Consider the following 15,478-nt stretch of genomic DNA (forward strand, 5'->3'; position numbering starts at 1 on the left):
AAAGAAAGAAAGAAATGAATTTGGTTAGAAAGAATATATGGTGTGATTTGTTCTTGATAATTTCCTGAGTTAATTAATTCTAACTTAATTTTGAGTATGTAAATGCAAAATAATATAGCTATGTTTATAATACTGAACACAACAAATTAGAAAATTCGAAGACCCAGAGATTACAACCATAAAAATGTGTAAGTAACTATACTTTATTTTATGTATACATGTATGTATATAAGTATGTATGTATTTACTGTTAGAGATCAAGTCTTGCTCTGTTACCCAGGCTAGGCTGGAGTGCACTGGCACCACCATAGCTCACTGCAGCTTCAAACCCATGGGCTCAAGCAATCCTCCTGCTTCAGCTTCCCAAGTAGCTAGAACTACAGAAGCATGCTACATGCCTAGCTATTTTTTTTTTTTTTTTTTTTTGGTAGCGATAGGGTCTTCCTGTGTTGCCCAGACTGGTCTCAAACTCCTGGATTCTGGCAATCCTACTGCTTTGGCCTCCCAAAGTGCTGGTATTACAGGCATGAGCCACCAAGCCCAACCAGTAGCCAAGCCACATTTTAAAGAAAAATTAAGTCAAAGCTATTTGAAGTATTCCAGAGTATTTTTTCAAATGTATGGCAGGGGTAATGTTCTAAATTATATTTTAAAGCTAGCATAACAGTGAAAACAAAGCTAAACAAAGATGTCATGACAAAAGTTTACACCAATCTCACTTTCAGTATCAATTCAAAAACTTAAATACAATAAATACAATAGCGAACAAAATCAGGCAGCTCATAAAAGAATAACAGGCCATGACTAAATGGGGTTTATTGTAGAAATGCAAGGCTATTTTTCTATTAGGAAATGTAATATATAATTTACCATGTCTGGCAATGGAAAGAGAAAGCAGTCATATGATTATTTCCATGACTGCTGAAAAGAGATATGATATTTAATAAAATTGCCGTGTTTATTCTAAATAAAATCTGTTACTAAATAGTTTCTTTTATTTTTTTATGTATTTATTTATTTTTGAGACAGGGTCTCCCTCTGTCACCCAGGGTGGAGTGCAGTGGCACGATCTCTCCTCACTGCAACCTCCACCTCCTGGGTTCAAGGGATTCTTGTGACTCAGCCTCCCAAGTAGCTGGGACTATAGGTGCGCACCACCATGCATGGCTAATTTTTGTTTAGTAGAGATGAGGTTTCACCATGTTGGCCAGTCTGGTTTCAAATTCCTGGCCTCATGTGATCCACCTGTGTTGGCTTCCCGAAGTGCTGGAATTATAGGTGTGAGCCACCGCACCAGGCCAAAAATAGTTTCTTTAATTCAATTAAACAAAAATTTATTAAACATTTACTGTATTCCAGGGAGAGTTCTAGGCACTTGGGCTATGGCAGTGAATAAAATAGACAAATATCCGTGTCCCCTTGAGGCTTATATTTTAGTGCTGGACACACACAATAAACAATGTGTCATGATTAAGTAAATTGTAAGAAGGCAATAAGCCATATGGAAAATAAAGTAGAATGGATAGGAAAATGAGGAGAGCTCAGAGTGGGAGGCAAGAGTCATTTTAAATTGAGTGATCAGGCCGGGCACAGTGGCTCACACCTGTAATCCCAGCACTTTGGGAGGCCGAGGCTGGTGGATCACCTGAGGCCGGGAGTTCGAGGCCAGCCTGACCAACATGGCAAAACCCATCTCTACTAAAAATACCAAAAAAATTAACTGGGCATGGTGGCAGGCACCTGTAATCCCAGCTACTCAGGAGGCTGAGGCATGAGAATTGCTTGAACCCGGGAGGTGGAGGTTGCAGTGAGCCGAGATCATGCCGTTGCACTCCAGCCTGGGCGACAAGAGCCAAACTCCATCTAAAAAATAAAATAAAATAAAATAAAAAATAAAAATAAATTGAGTGGTCAGGGTAGGCTCAATGAGAAGGTGGCATTCAGCAGACAGTTGAAGGAGATGAGGGAATGAGCCAGACAGATTTCTGGAGGAAGAGTTTTTCTGAGCAGAAAGAACATGCCAGTTAAGTTGAAGAAACAGTAAGGAGGTCAGTGTGGCTGGAGTTTATTTTAGTATAAGGAGTGAGGTCGGGTGTAATGTTTGAAGTTATGACAATGACATGTTCACAGAACTACATCAAAAGACAGAAAGGACAGCATCTTGTACCATGTTTCTTCTTATCAGGGAGGAAAGTATGTCCTGAAGCTCTATAGCAGACTTCATTAAACTGTCAATTCTCCCTTAAATTCATCTATACATTTGATGCAATCTCATGTATTAAAACCAACAGAAATTTTTTAATTTGTAAGCTGATTTCTCAAGTTTATATAGGAGAGAAAAAAGAAAAAGTAAAGACAAAAACTCCAAAATTGAAGGGCAAATAAGGGAAATACAACTTATCTGCTAGTAAAATAACTGGACAGTCATCTGAAAGAAAATAAAGTTGAATCCCTACCTCACATCTTAAACTAAAATAAATTCCAGATTGGCAAAAGAGGGAAGAGACTTTACAGAAAACATTGAATAGAAGACTAACTTTTCACTGTAAACTTTCTGTCATTTAAATTGCATAGTGCATGCATTATGTATTTAAAAATCGTTGTATTTAAAACATACTCAGATTCTTACATAGGCAATATAGTGTACCAGAAAGTCACAGACCTGAGAATCTAGTGGTGTTTTCTAGTCCTAAATTTGCACTAATAAAATTACAAGCTTGGACAATTCATCTTCTTTTCATCTCTAAAGTGTATTAGGTCAGAACAATTCCTGCGTCTTTGAGCTCTAAAACTCTCTAACACTTTAAATTTAAGCTTATAAACTGACTTATGAGTACTTTTTCTACTGTAACTGGTTTTAATGGTTTTCCTAATAAACAACAGATCCTTTATTATAAAATTTAGCTTCAAACATTATTCAGTGCCCACTCCAGTCACACCATTACCACTGAAAGAAGACAGCATGCAAAGTGCATTTTAGGGCTCAGCCGGGAGTTTCTGAGCTGTCAATGGTGGAGGTAGCTGGTCCTCTCTTATACTATACAAATAGATAAAGAAAGAATTGCCTCATGGGATTGAATGCCTTGGGTGGTGAGGCCTGTGACTCATACCAGAGATTTCCAAAGGGATTCTACTGTCTGTAGCCAATCAGCTGTCCATGATACAGAGGTGCATTGTCTGGTTTGAGGCTTATTTGGATATTTGACTTTTTTCTTTGCCCCACCTTTTGCCTATCCTACAAAATACCTCCACCAAAAAAGGAAAAGAATAAAAACATAAATCAATCGACTACTTGTTAACAACTTTACCAAAATAATAGCAATTGTTAGCTACTATAGCCAACAGGCAAATAGTTTTATGTATTTTAAGAAACTTAAAAACTGAAAAGCATCTTAGCCATCATCTAGTCTAAACCACACATTTTACAGACGAGAAAAGTGAGGCTTAGTGAGGCAAAAATGACTTGCTTAAGATACACAGCCAGTTCCTGGAAAATCCAACCCCAAAAAATTCATGTGTTCTAGCACCTGGTCTGAGGTTGTTTCCACCTGTCATCTTTCATCCTTAAATTATTTTCAAAACTGTGCTGATACGCTTGTGTCTGAATATCATCAGCCTAAAAAAGTATGTATTTTTTTCCCAATATTGGTTTGGCTTCATCTGCTGTATCTGTACTCTAATATTCTTTAGACCTATGACCTTGGGAGTAGAGCTTCTAAGCAGAAAACTGAGGGAGGAGACTGAAATCTAAGAAAATCTAAATGCCAGTTTAGAACTGCCCTGGAGTTCTAAACTGTATTTCTCACCCAGCCCTCCCTGCCACCATCAGTTTCCAGTCACTTCCCCAGGAACACTTGTCGTCAGACACTTTTTTGTGTGTGTGTGGTAACCTTCTGTCCCTCCCTTTCCACTGCCATCTGCAGCCAAAATGATTCTTAGAGCTTATCTCAAACACATGCCCAACTTAATTCTACCCAGGAAAGAGCTGTTAGCAAATTTCCTTGGGGGTTTATATTTCCCATTAATTTAAGTAGGTCATTGCACTAAAGGAAGTACAAAGATGGAATGAATGAGAATAAGCTGCTGGATGGGGCTTGTGTGAGATCTGTGAGATCTATGAAAATAGAGGGAAGATGGGCAGAGTGGCAGGGTGAGGCCAGCGGGAGAAGTCCCCTTGGGAGCTTTCAGATGACTCAGACCTCACAGCCTTACTAGTCAGAGAGGCTGACAGAGTCAGACAGAGTCAGAGTCAATGTTTAAGGGTCCCTAATCCTAGTGATGTGGAGTCACTGGCCTGCTTGCATCTATACATATTTCTTCTCAAAGAAAGAAGGGCTCCAAAGAGCACAAGAGACAAACTATCTGGGAGGATGCCACTTTGCAAGTTGAGAAGAGGTGCTTGGGGCTGAAAAGGTGGAGGTGGATGACCTGCAATGCAGAGGTCTTATTAACATAGTTCACCTGCTTCCAACAAAAACCAAATGATCCCTTCTCACCAAGCTGTCAGATCTCCCTTTGAAAAGTCCATTCGGGAAAGTAGAGACCTACAGTCCACAAAATAAACATCCCCAATTGGATGCAGGGCCTTGGGTAAGACACTTTGTGGGGTTAGGCTGAGTAACACCAGAGTAAAATGATAAGGACTACCTTTCAGGGAGAAGGAGGGAGGAGTCACCAGGGGGAAGAAGCACTGTGGGAAAGTGAACATTGCTGACAGGCACAACCCTGGCATATTCTTACATGAGTGCCCTGAGACTCTCTGACATAGATGACCCTAATCTTCTCTCAAAACCTTCTAGAAGTCTGCTTCCTGCCAAGTGCAGCAAAGCCTAACCCACCACCTCCAGCACACACCCCACCTCATCACAGGATATGGTCTGGTTTGCCATTGCTTAGCCACGGCAACTCTATAGGTATTTTACCTGTGAAGAGGCAGAAACAAGTTGTCTCATTAAACGGGGGTTTGACACTGTTGCCACTAAAATTTTGACTCTTAAGATATAGTGACACAGGCTACAAATCTATTGATAAGGCAAGTTTGCTCCCTAAGACTCCTCTGCTCTGGGGTACACACACATCCAGGCATTCACTCATGTATTAAATAATTGTGCAGTGCTTATTAAGCAACAGGCAGTATAAGTAGGAATATACAAGGGTGAGAAAACTGTCCTCTTGAACCTCATACTGCAGTCAGGAGAAGCACTGTTCCAGAGCAATAACAATGTGACTCATACATGTAATTTTTTTTCTTTTTTTGAGATGGAGTCTTGCTCTCTTGCCCAGGCTAGAGTGCAGTGCCATGATCTTGGCTCACTGCAACCTCCACCTCCCGGGTTCAAGCAATTCTCATGCCTCAGCCTCCCAAGTAGCTGGGATTACAAGCATACACCACCACGACTGGCTAATTTTTTGTATAGTAGAGACAGGGTTTCACCATGTTGACCAGGCTGGTCTCAAACTCCTGACCTCAGGTCATCCACCCACCTTGGTCTCCCAAAGGGATTACAAGCATGAGCCACCACTCCTCGCCCATAATGTTAAATTTTCTGGTAGCCATGTTAATCTTATTTTAATTTATTTATTTTTGAGACAGAGTCTTGCTATGTCGCCCAGGCTGGAGCGCAGTGGCATGATCTCAGTTCACTTCAACCTCCACCTCCTGGGTTCAAGCGATTCTCACTCCTCAGCCTCCCGAGTAGCTAGGATTACAGGCGCCCACCACTACACCTGACTGATTTTTGTATTTTTAGGAGAGACGGGGTTTCACCATGTTAGCCAGGCTGGTCTCAAACTCCCGGCCTCATGTGATCCACCCTCCTTAACTTGCCAAAGTGCTGGGATTATAGGCATGAGCCTCTGCACCCAGCCTAGTAGCCATGTTTTAAAAGGGTAGAAAGAAACAAGTGAAATTGATCCTAACAATATATTTTAGTTAATACAATAGACGCATATTATTATTGTGTCAACATGTAATCAATATTTTAAAGTTATTAATGAGACAGATTACATTCTTTTTTGTACTGAGTCTTTGAAATTCAGGGTATATTTAATATTTTTATTTACAGCCTGTGACAGTTACTAGTAGGTGTCAACTTGACTGGATTGAAGGATGGCTGGATGGCTGGGGAAGTATTATTCCTGGGTGTGTCTGTAAGGGTGTTGCCGGAGGAGATTGACATTCGAATCCGTGGACTGGGAGAGGAAGACTCATCCTCAGTGCAGGTGGGCATCATCCAATCAGCTGCCAGTGCATCTGGAACAAAGCAGGGCCAAGTAGCAGCACTCAACCGTCAAAGCAAAGGTAGGCATAGTTAGTAACAGTCAGCAGAGGCAAAGCAGCAATCAGAATAGTCTGACACCTGTAGAGCTCTAGGATTGGCTAATTAATCATGGCGTTCCTAGAAGTGAAATCAACAGGAAGCCTACCTCCTTCCTACTTGATCTACATAAGCAGAAAACTTCCAGGTCAAGTGACCAAAACTCTAATTTGAATTATAAAAACAGAGAATCATGGCCCTTCAATCAATTTCCAGACTGGAGCCAGTTTACAGACCCAAAACCCCCTGAATGAAGGGGAGGCTGGGTCCTCTCGAGGAAGAACCCCACTACACTACTGAAATTTCATACTGTTAATCATTCTCCCAACCTTCCTCAAGGATATCTCTGGCCTTTTAGCAGGGTAACTATGCATGGAGGAAAGGAAATTAATCAGAACTTTTGGGGATTATTGGACACTGCCTCTGAGCTGACACTGATTCCAGGGCACCCAAAATATCACTGTGGCCCTCCAGATAGAGTAGGAGCTTATAGATGTCAGGTAATCAATGGAGTTTTATCTCAGGTCTGACTTACAGTGGGTCCCGTGGGTCCCTGGACCCATCCTGTGGTCATTTCTCCAGTGCCAGAATGCATAATCAGAATAGACATACTTAACAGCTGTCAGGGACCCCACATTGGTTTCCTGGCCTGTCGGGGGAGGACTGCAATGGTGGGAAAGGCCAAATGGAAGCCATTAGAACTGCCTATATCTATGAAAACAGTAAACAAGAAACAATATTGCATCCCTAGAGAAATTGCAGAGATTAGTGCCACCATCAAGGACTTGAAAGATACAGGGGTGGTGATTCCCACCACATCTCCATTCAGCTTTGCAATTTGGCCTATGCAGAAGACATAGATCTTGGAGAATGATAGCAGATTATCATTAGCTTAACCAAGTGGTAACTCCAGCTGTTGTACTAGATGTGGTTTCATTGCTTGAGCAAATTAAAACATCTCCTGTTACCCGGTACGCAGCTATTGATCTGGCAAAGGCCTTTTTCTCCATCCCAATCCATAAGCCCCACCCAGCAGCAATTTGCCTTCATCTGGCAAGGCTAGCAATACACCTTCACTGTCCTACCTCACGGATATCTCAACTCTCCAGCTTTGTGTCATAATCTTGTTTGCAAAGATCTTGATCACTTTTCCCTTCCACAAGATATCACACTGGTCCATTACATTGAAGACATTAGGCTGATTGGACCCAGTGAGTGAGAAGTAGCAAGTACTCTGGACTTACTGTGAGATATTTGTATGTCTGGGGATGGGAAATAAACCTGACTAAAATTCAGGGGCCTTCTACCTCAAAATTTCTAGGGATCCAGTGGTGTGGGACCTGTCGAGATAGTCCATCTAACTGAAGGATAAGCTGTCACGTCTGGCCCTTCCTATAACCAAGAAAGAGGCTGATATTGTTTGCCCGTGTTCACACCCAAATCTCACCTTGAATTGTAATAATCCCCATGAGTCAATGGCGGGGCCAGGCAGAGATAATTGAATCATGTGGGCGGCTTCTCCCGAACTGTTCTTGTGGTAGTGGATAAGTCTCATGAGATCTGATGATTTTCTAAATGGGAGTTCCCCTGAATATATTCTCTTGTCTGCCACCCTGTAAGACATGACTTTGCTCCTCACTTGCCTTCCACCATGATTGTGAGACCTCCTCAGCCATGTGGAACTGTGAGTCAATTAAACCTCTTTTCTTTGTAAATTACCCAGCCTTGGATATGCCTTCATTAGCAGCAAGAGAACAGACTAACACTAGTGAGCCTATTTGGATTTCCAAGGCAACACATTCCTCATTCGGGTATGTTACTTTGGCCCGTTTATTGAGTGACCCAAAAGGCTGCTAATTTTGAGTGGGACCCAGGACAGGATAAGACTCTGCAACAGGTCCAGGCTGCTGTAAAGCTGCTCTGCCACTTAGGCCATGTGATCCAGCAGATTCAGCAGTACTTGAGGTGTCACTGGCTCCACATAGAGATGTTGTCTGGAGCCTTTGGCAGGCCCTCCTAGGTGAATTACAGCAGAGGCCTCTAGGATTTTGAAGCACGGTCTTACCATTTTTTTGCAGGTAACTAGTCTCCTTTTGAAAGATAGCTCTTGGCCTGCTACTGGGCCTTGGTGAGAACTGAACATTTGACTATGAGTCACCAAGTTATCAGGCAATCTGAGCTGCCTATCATGACCTGGGTGCTTTCTGATCCATTTAGCCATGAAGTTGGGCCTGCACAGCAGCATTCCATCACCAAATGGAAGTGGAATATATGCCAATGGGCTCAAGCAGGTCCTGATGGCACAAGTAACTTACATGAAGAAGTGGCCCAAATGCCACAGTCCTTCCTCCTGCTACCCAGCCTTCTCTCTCCTAGGCTGTACCTATGGCTTCATGGGGAGTTCCCCATGATCAGTTGGCAGAGGAAGGAGAAGAGAAGATGGTTTACAGATGGTTCTGCGTGATACCACCTGAAAGTGGAGAGCTGCAGCACTACAGCCCCTTTCTGGAACATCCCCAAAAGACAGTGAGGAAGGGGCATCTTCCCAGTGGGCAGAACTTCTAACAATGCACCTGGTTGTGCACTTTGCATGGAAGGAGAAATGGCCAAATGTACATTTACATAATGATTAATGCGCTGTAGCCAATGGTTTGGCTGGATTGTCAGGGACTTGGAAGGATCATGGTTAGAAAACTGGTGACGAATGTGGGGAAGAGGTATGTTAATGGACCTTTCTGAGTGATCGAAAACTGAAGATATGTGTGTCACACATAAATGTTCACTAAAAGGTGCCCTCAGCAGAGGAAGATTTTAACAATCAAGTAGATAGGATGACCCATTCTGTGGACACCACTCAGCCTCTTTCCCCAGCCACCCCTGTTATCACCCAATAGACTCATGAACAAAGTGGCCACAGTGGCAGTGACTGACATTGGCTCAGCATGGGCTCAGCACATGAACTTACACTCACCAAGGCTGATGGGGCTACGGCCATTGCTGAGTGCCCAATCATCAGCAGCAGAGACCAACAATGAGCCCTTGGTATGGCACCATTCCTCAGGGTGATCATCTAGCTACCTGGTGGCAGGTTGATTATACTGGACCACTTCCATCATGCAAGGAGCAGTGGTTTCTCCTTATTGGAATAGATTCTTACTTCTGATATGGATTTGCCTTTCCTGCACACAATGCTTCTGCTAAGCCCGGACTCATAGGATGCCTTACCCACAGCCATGGTATTCCACACAGCATTGTGTCTGACCAAGGAACTCTCTTCACAGCCAATGAAGTACAGCAATGGGCCCACACTCATTTCATTCACTGGTTTTACCATATTCCCCATCATCCTGAAGCAGCTGGCTTGATAGAACAGTAGAATGGCCTTTTGAAGTTGCAATTATAATGCTAACTGGGTGACAATACTTTGCAGGACCAGGGCAAAGTTCTCCAGAAGGCTGTGTATGCTCTGAATCTGTGTTCAGTATATGGTACTGTTTCTCCCATAGCCAGGATTCATGGGTCCAGGAACCAAGGTGAAAGTAGAAATGGTAACACTCATCATCATCCCTAGTCACCCACTAGCAAAATTTTTGCTTCCTGTTCCTGTAACATTATGTTCTGCTGCCTAGAGGTCTTAGTTCCAGGGGAAGAATGCTGCCACTAGGAGACACAATACAATTCTGTTCAACTGGAAGTTAAGACTGCCATTGGCTACTTTAGGCTCCTCATGCCTCTGAGTCAACAGGTTAAGAAGAGAATTATACAGTCTTGGCTAGGGTGATTGACTCACACTGTCAAGATGAAATCAGAGGACAACTCCACAATGGAGATAAGGAAGAATGTCTGGAATTTAGGAGATCCCTTAGGGTGTCTCTTAGTATCACCCTGCCCTATAATTAAAGTCAATGGGAAACTACAACAACCCAATCCTGGCAAGACTACAAATGGCCCAGACCCTTCAGAAATGAAGGCTTGGGTCACTCCACCAGGTTAAAAACCATGACCAGCTGAGGTGCTTGCTGAAGGCAAAGGAAATATAGAATGGGTAGTAAAAGAAGGTAGTTTTCAATACCAGCTACCGCCATGTGACTAGTTATAGAAATGAAGACTATAATTGTTATGAGTATTTCCTTCTTACTTTGATAAGAGTAAATTTGTGCATATATACAGCTGTATTAAGCAAATATCTGTTTTATATTTCCTTTCTTATTCCTTTATCATATAACATAAGATTTATTGACTTCATGTCAGCATTTAAGTGTTAATTCTATGTAATAGTACTTAAGCATGAATGCATGTTCGATTGTACAAAGGATAGTTGTATTACGTTAGGCATAATTATGACCTTATTATGATCTTTATTGGAGATTAGTATGATTTAAGGATATATGTATGGGTGCCATGTTGACAAGGGGTAGACTTGTGATGGTTAATATAGGTGTCAACTTGACTGGATTGAGGGATGCCTAGATGGCTGGGGAAGCATTGTTCCTGGGTGTGTCTGTAGGGGTGTCGCCAGAGGAGACTGACATTTGAGTCAGAGGACTGGGAAAGGCAGATCCACCCTCAATGTGAGTGGACACCATCCAACTGGCTGCCAGCATGGCCAGAACAAAACAGGTGGAAGAAGGTGAGATAGGTTTGCTGGCTGAGTCTTTGAGCTTTCTCTTCTCATGCTGGATGGTTGCTTCCTCTCCTCCTGCCCTTGGACATCAGACTCTAGGTTCTTCAGCCTTTGGACTCTGGGACCTGCATCAGCTGCCTCCTGGGGGCTTTCAGGCCTTGGGCCACAGACTGAAGGCTGCACAGTCAGCTTTCCTGGTGTTGAGGTTTTCGGACTTGGACTGAGACATGCTACTTGCCTCTCTCTTTCCCTAGCTTGCAGTCAGCTTATCATGGGACCTCGCCGTGTAATCGTTTGAGTCAATTCTTCTTAATAAACTCCCTTTCCTATATACATATATCCTATTGGTTCTGTCCCTCTGGAAAGCCCTTACTAATACACAGCCCATCTCTATTCAGACACTAAATTTCATCAGAAATATTTGACCTGTATCTAGATTTCATAAATTTTACAGTTCACAAAGTAGATTCACATCCCCAAGTAGTTCCAAACATGCTTACAAGTTTTCCAAAAACTTTATTATTAGTTCTTAAATTTATATTAATAAAAATTAAGTAAAATTTAACATTCAGTTCCTCAAATATGTTAGCCCCATTCCAAGTGCTCAGCACCCACGTGTGCCTGGCGGCTACTCTATAGAATAATGCAGCTTTAGAGGAGACAGCAGACAAGAATCAAACGCTCTCATTAACAACTCTAGAGCTAAAATTATAATAAGTAACAGGAAGTATAAATACATAGTATTAAGAGGTTGTAGAATACCTGACTTCGTCTGAGGGGAAGTGCTACTTAAGAATTCTGAAGATCAATTCTTCAGAAAGAGATCACACTTGGGAAGAAGGGCTTTCCTGGCAAAGGAAGCAGCGTTTTCAAAGGTCCAAGGCCTTCACAGTGGGTATGCTTCCAGCCCACAGAGTTCCAGCAGGATGGTAGCAGGGGAAACAAATAGCCCAACTTCACTTTCCTTCCATCCCCCGATATCCTACATGTGCCTCCCTTTGGCCAAGCCCAATCAGGACCAGAAGGGAAGAGAGTCCACTGATGCAAAACACACAAGTCATCCTTAAGCAGGAAGAGTAGAGAGTCAACCTCTACTCTTAGGTAAGAAGGGCAAGCTGAAGATACTCAGCTCAATTGTTGTGTATTAGTTTCCTATTGCTGCTGTAACAAGTTACTGCAAACTTAGTAGCTTGAAACACAAATTTATTATATGCAGTTCTGAAGTCCTAAAATCAAGGTGTTGGCAGAGCTTCATTCATTCTGGAAGCTGCAGAAGAGGATTTATTTCCTTGCCTTTTCTGGCTATTAGAGGACTCCCACATTCCTTGGCTCACAGCTTCCTCCTCCCATCAATCTGCCCCCCGCTTCTGTCATCACACACTTTCTCTGCCTTAGACCCTCCTGACTTCCTCTTTTGAGGACCCTTGTGATTGCATTGGGCCCAGCTGGCTAATCCAGAATAATCTCCCTGTTTCAAGGTCCCTAACTTCATCACATCTGCAAAATATCTTTTGCCATATAAGGCAACACATTCAGAGGTTTCAGTGACTAAGTTATGGACACTTGTCATGGAGTGGGTGCACCGGCCATTATTCCATCTACAAGGTGTGTCAAGAAAGTGAACTAAGGCCACTATGGCAGAACACAAAGGGTAAAGAGGGGATATGGAGAGTTACAGTGATCATGAGGTAAGAAGGAGCCCTATCAGCAAAGTTTTGTAGACCGTGGTAGGAATCTTGTTCTATATCTTAAGACCAATGGAAAGTCATTGCATTTGCATTTTGAAAAAATGCACTCTAACTATAAAATGGAAAATAGATTGGAAGAAGGGGAAACACGTTGAAGATGAGGCAGTTGTATGACTGAAAATAATGGCTCAGAATAAGAAGGTAGAGAGAGATCAGAGGATTTGAGAAATATTGAGAAAGTAAAGTTTGTAGGACTCGCAGATCAGCTAAGCAATGAGGAGTGAGGGCTGGAACATGTTAAAAATGAGGCTTAGGTTTCTGACTTGCTGAACTGGATAGATAGTGGTACAATTCACTGCAAGGAGAAACACTGTACTCAGCACAAGTTTATTTGCGGATATGGTTTTGAACATGTTGAGTTTGAAGTGACTTTTTAAAAAACTAAGTAGAAAAATCAAATGGGCAATTGGAGACAGAAGTATAGAGTGCAGACTTTCCTCTGGTTGCACAGGAAATTTTAAATGCTTAGTTTTTAGGTGATCATTAAAGCCTCATGGATGAGTGAAATCACCTAGGAGGGAATTCAGTTAGGAGAGTGCCCAGGACTCAGCCTTGAAAGACTGGAACATTTAATGACCAGAGAAAGAAGATAATGACCTGAAAAAGAGGAGACAAGACTGAGGCATTGTAAAACCCAAATAAAAGTATTATTTAAAAAACAATAATAAACAATAAATAAATAAGATTGTAGTCAACAAGGTTGATTGCTCCTGAGAGTTCAACATAAGTGATGTCTGGAAGATCAATATCAACTCCACCCATACAGTCATATCATGAGATTCTGGTAGAGCAAATTAAATACCCTTGAGGCTAAGGGCTGTCCAGCCCTGCCTTCCGACCAATTTTTTTTTTTTTTTTTTTTTTTTAGAGGGAGTCTCACTCTGTCACTCAGGCTAGAGTGCAGTGGCGCGATTTCCGCTCACCACAAGCTTCGCCTCCCAGGTTCAAGCCCTTCTCCTGCCTCAGCCTTCTGAGTAGCTGGGACTACAGGTGGCCCGCCATCGCGCCCAGCTAATTTTTTGTATTTTTAATAGAGACGGGGTTGCACCGTGTTAGCCAGGATGGTCTCGATCTCCTGACCTCATGATCCTCCCGCCTCGGACTTCCAAAGTGCTGGGATTACAGGCTTGAGCCACGCCTCCCGACCAATTGTAAGTAAATAATGGCCATGTTGATTGGTTTAGCGATGGGCACATAACCACTGAGAGCCAATGAGAGGCACTGACAGACTTCCAGGAAAGAGTATCTTTCCTGCTGTCTTGAAATGTAAGATATAGGGCCTGGAGTTGTTGCAACTCTGTTACTACCACATAAAGCCTAGGACTAAAGGCAACATATGAAAGGCAGAAGAGAAAGATAATGAAAAACCAAATATTTATGCTACCTTTTGAGCTCTAACTCAGCTGTGCCTAAAGTTTGATCCAGTCCCACACTTTCAGTTTAGCTGAGCTGATAAATTCTTTTTTAGCATAGGCCAAGTACTTTGTCACCTACAATGAAAAGACTACTAAATTCTAGGGGAGGATAAAAATGTAAACGCTGTCCAAGATCTTTAGAAGAAAAACACCTCATATATCAAGTTGATCAAGATGTTAACTAAAATTCTCATTAAAATTATAGTAAAGCCATGAAAACAGATAAGAGAGATTTGTTTTGTTCTGTTTTTGAGACAGAATCTTGCTCTGTCTCTCAGGCTGGAGTGCAGTGGTGCAATCTCAGCCCACTGCAACCTCCGCCTCCCAAGCTCAAGTGATCCTTCCACCCCAGCCTCCCCAGTAGCTGGGACTACAGGCTGCACCACCATGTCCAGCTAATTTTTCTATTTTTTGTAGAGACAGGGTTTCACCATATTGCCCAGTCTGGTCTCAAACTCCTGGCTCAAGAGATCCTCTCGCCTTGGCTTCCCGGTGCTGGGATTATAGGTGTGACCCAGCACGCCCAGCCAAGGTGGTCTTGAGAGCAGAAAAATAAAATAGACAGAAATACTAGAAGAGTATCTATGTTCATATGCTCCAATTTAAGATGAAATACACAGAAATAAATAGGAATATATGTAAAGATAATTAAAAATTATAATCCCAGACCATCTTAAAGTAACTTCTTTATTGTAACCAGAGATCTGGTTCCAAGGTTTAAGCCCCGAAATGGCAATTTTACAGATACATAAATTATGGTGTTCATGATTTCCACAGCATTGTAACTGTACTCAGTAATTATCATTTTTTATTGACACAAAAGTTAGACTCCTGGGCCTGGCTCAGTAAAACTTAAGACTATTGCTCAGCATCTCACAAAAGTGATTATCCCCTCTGTGGGAATTAAGGAATTTGACCTTGAAATAACTTTTACATTTGGAAGTTAAAAAAATTTACTGGCCTAGTTCTCTGAATCCATTTATTAAAAACTCACCAAAATGTGGTGCTATCGCTACCATGACCTAAGAGAAGAAAATGGATCCGATGGAATAGCAGTCCCCAACCTTTTTGGCACCAGGGACCAGTTTCATGGAAGACTATTTTGTTTTTGGAAGCAGGGGATGATTTCAGGATGAAATAGTCCCACCTGGGATCATCCAGGCATTAGATTCTCATAAGGAGCACTCAACCTAGATCCCTCCCATGCACAGTTCACAATAGGGTTCGTGCTGTATGCGAATCTAATGCCACCACTGAACAGATAGGAGGCAGGGCTCAGGGGATAATGCTTACCTGACCCCACTCACTTTCTGCTGTGCAGACCAGTTCCTAGCAGGCCACGGACCTGCACTGGTCTACAGCCCAGGGGTTGCG

This window comes from Colobus angolensis, unplaced genomic scaffold (assembly GCF_000951035.1).
Source record: "Colobus angolensis palliatus isolate OR3802 unplaced genomic scaffold, Cang.pa_1.0 Scaffold8, whole genome shotgun sequence".
Lineage (NCBI taxonomy): Eukaryota > Metazoa > Chordata > Mammalia > Primates > Cercopithecidae > Colobus > Colobus angolensis.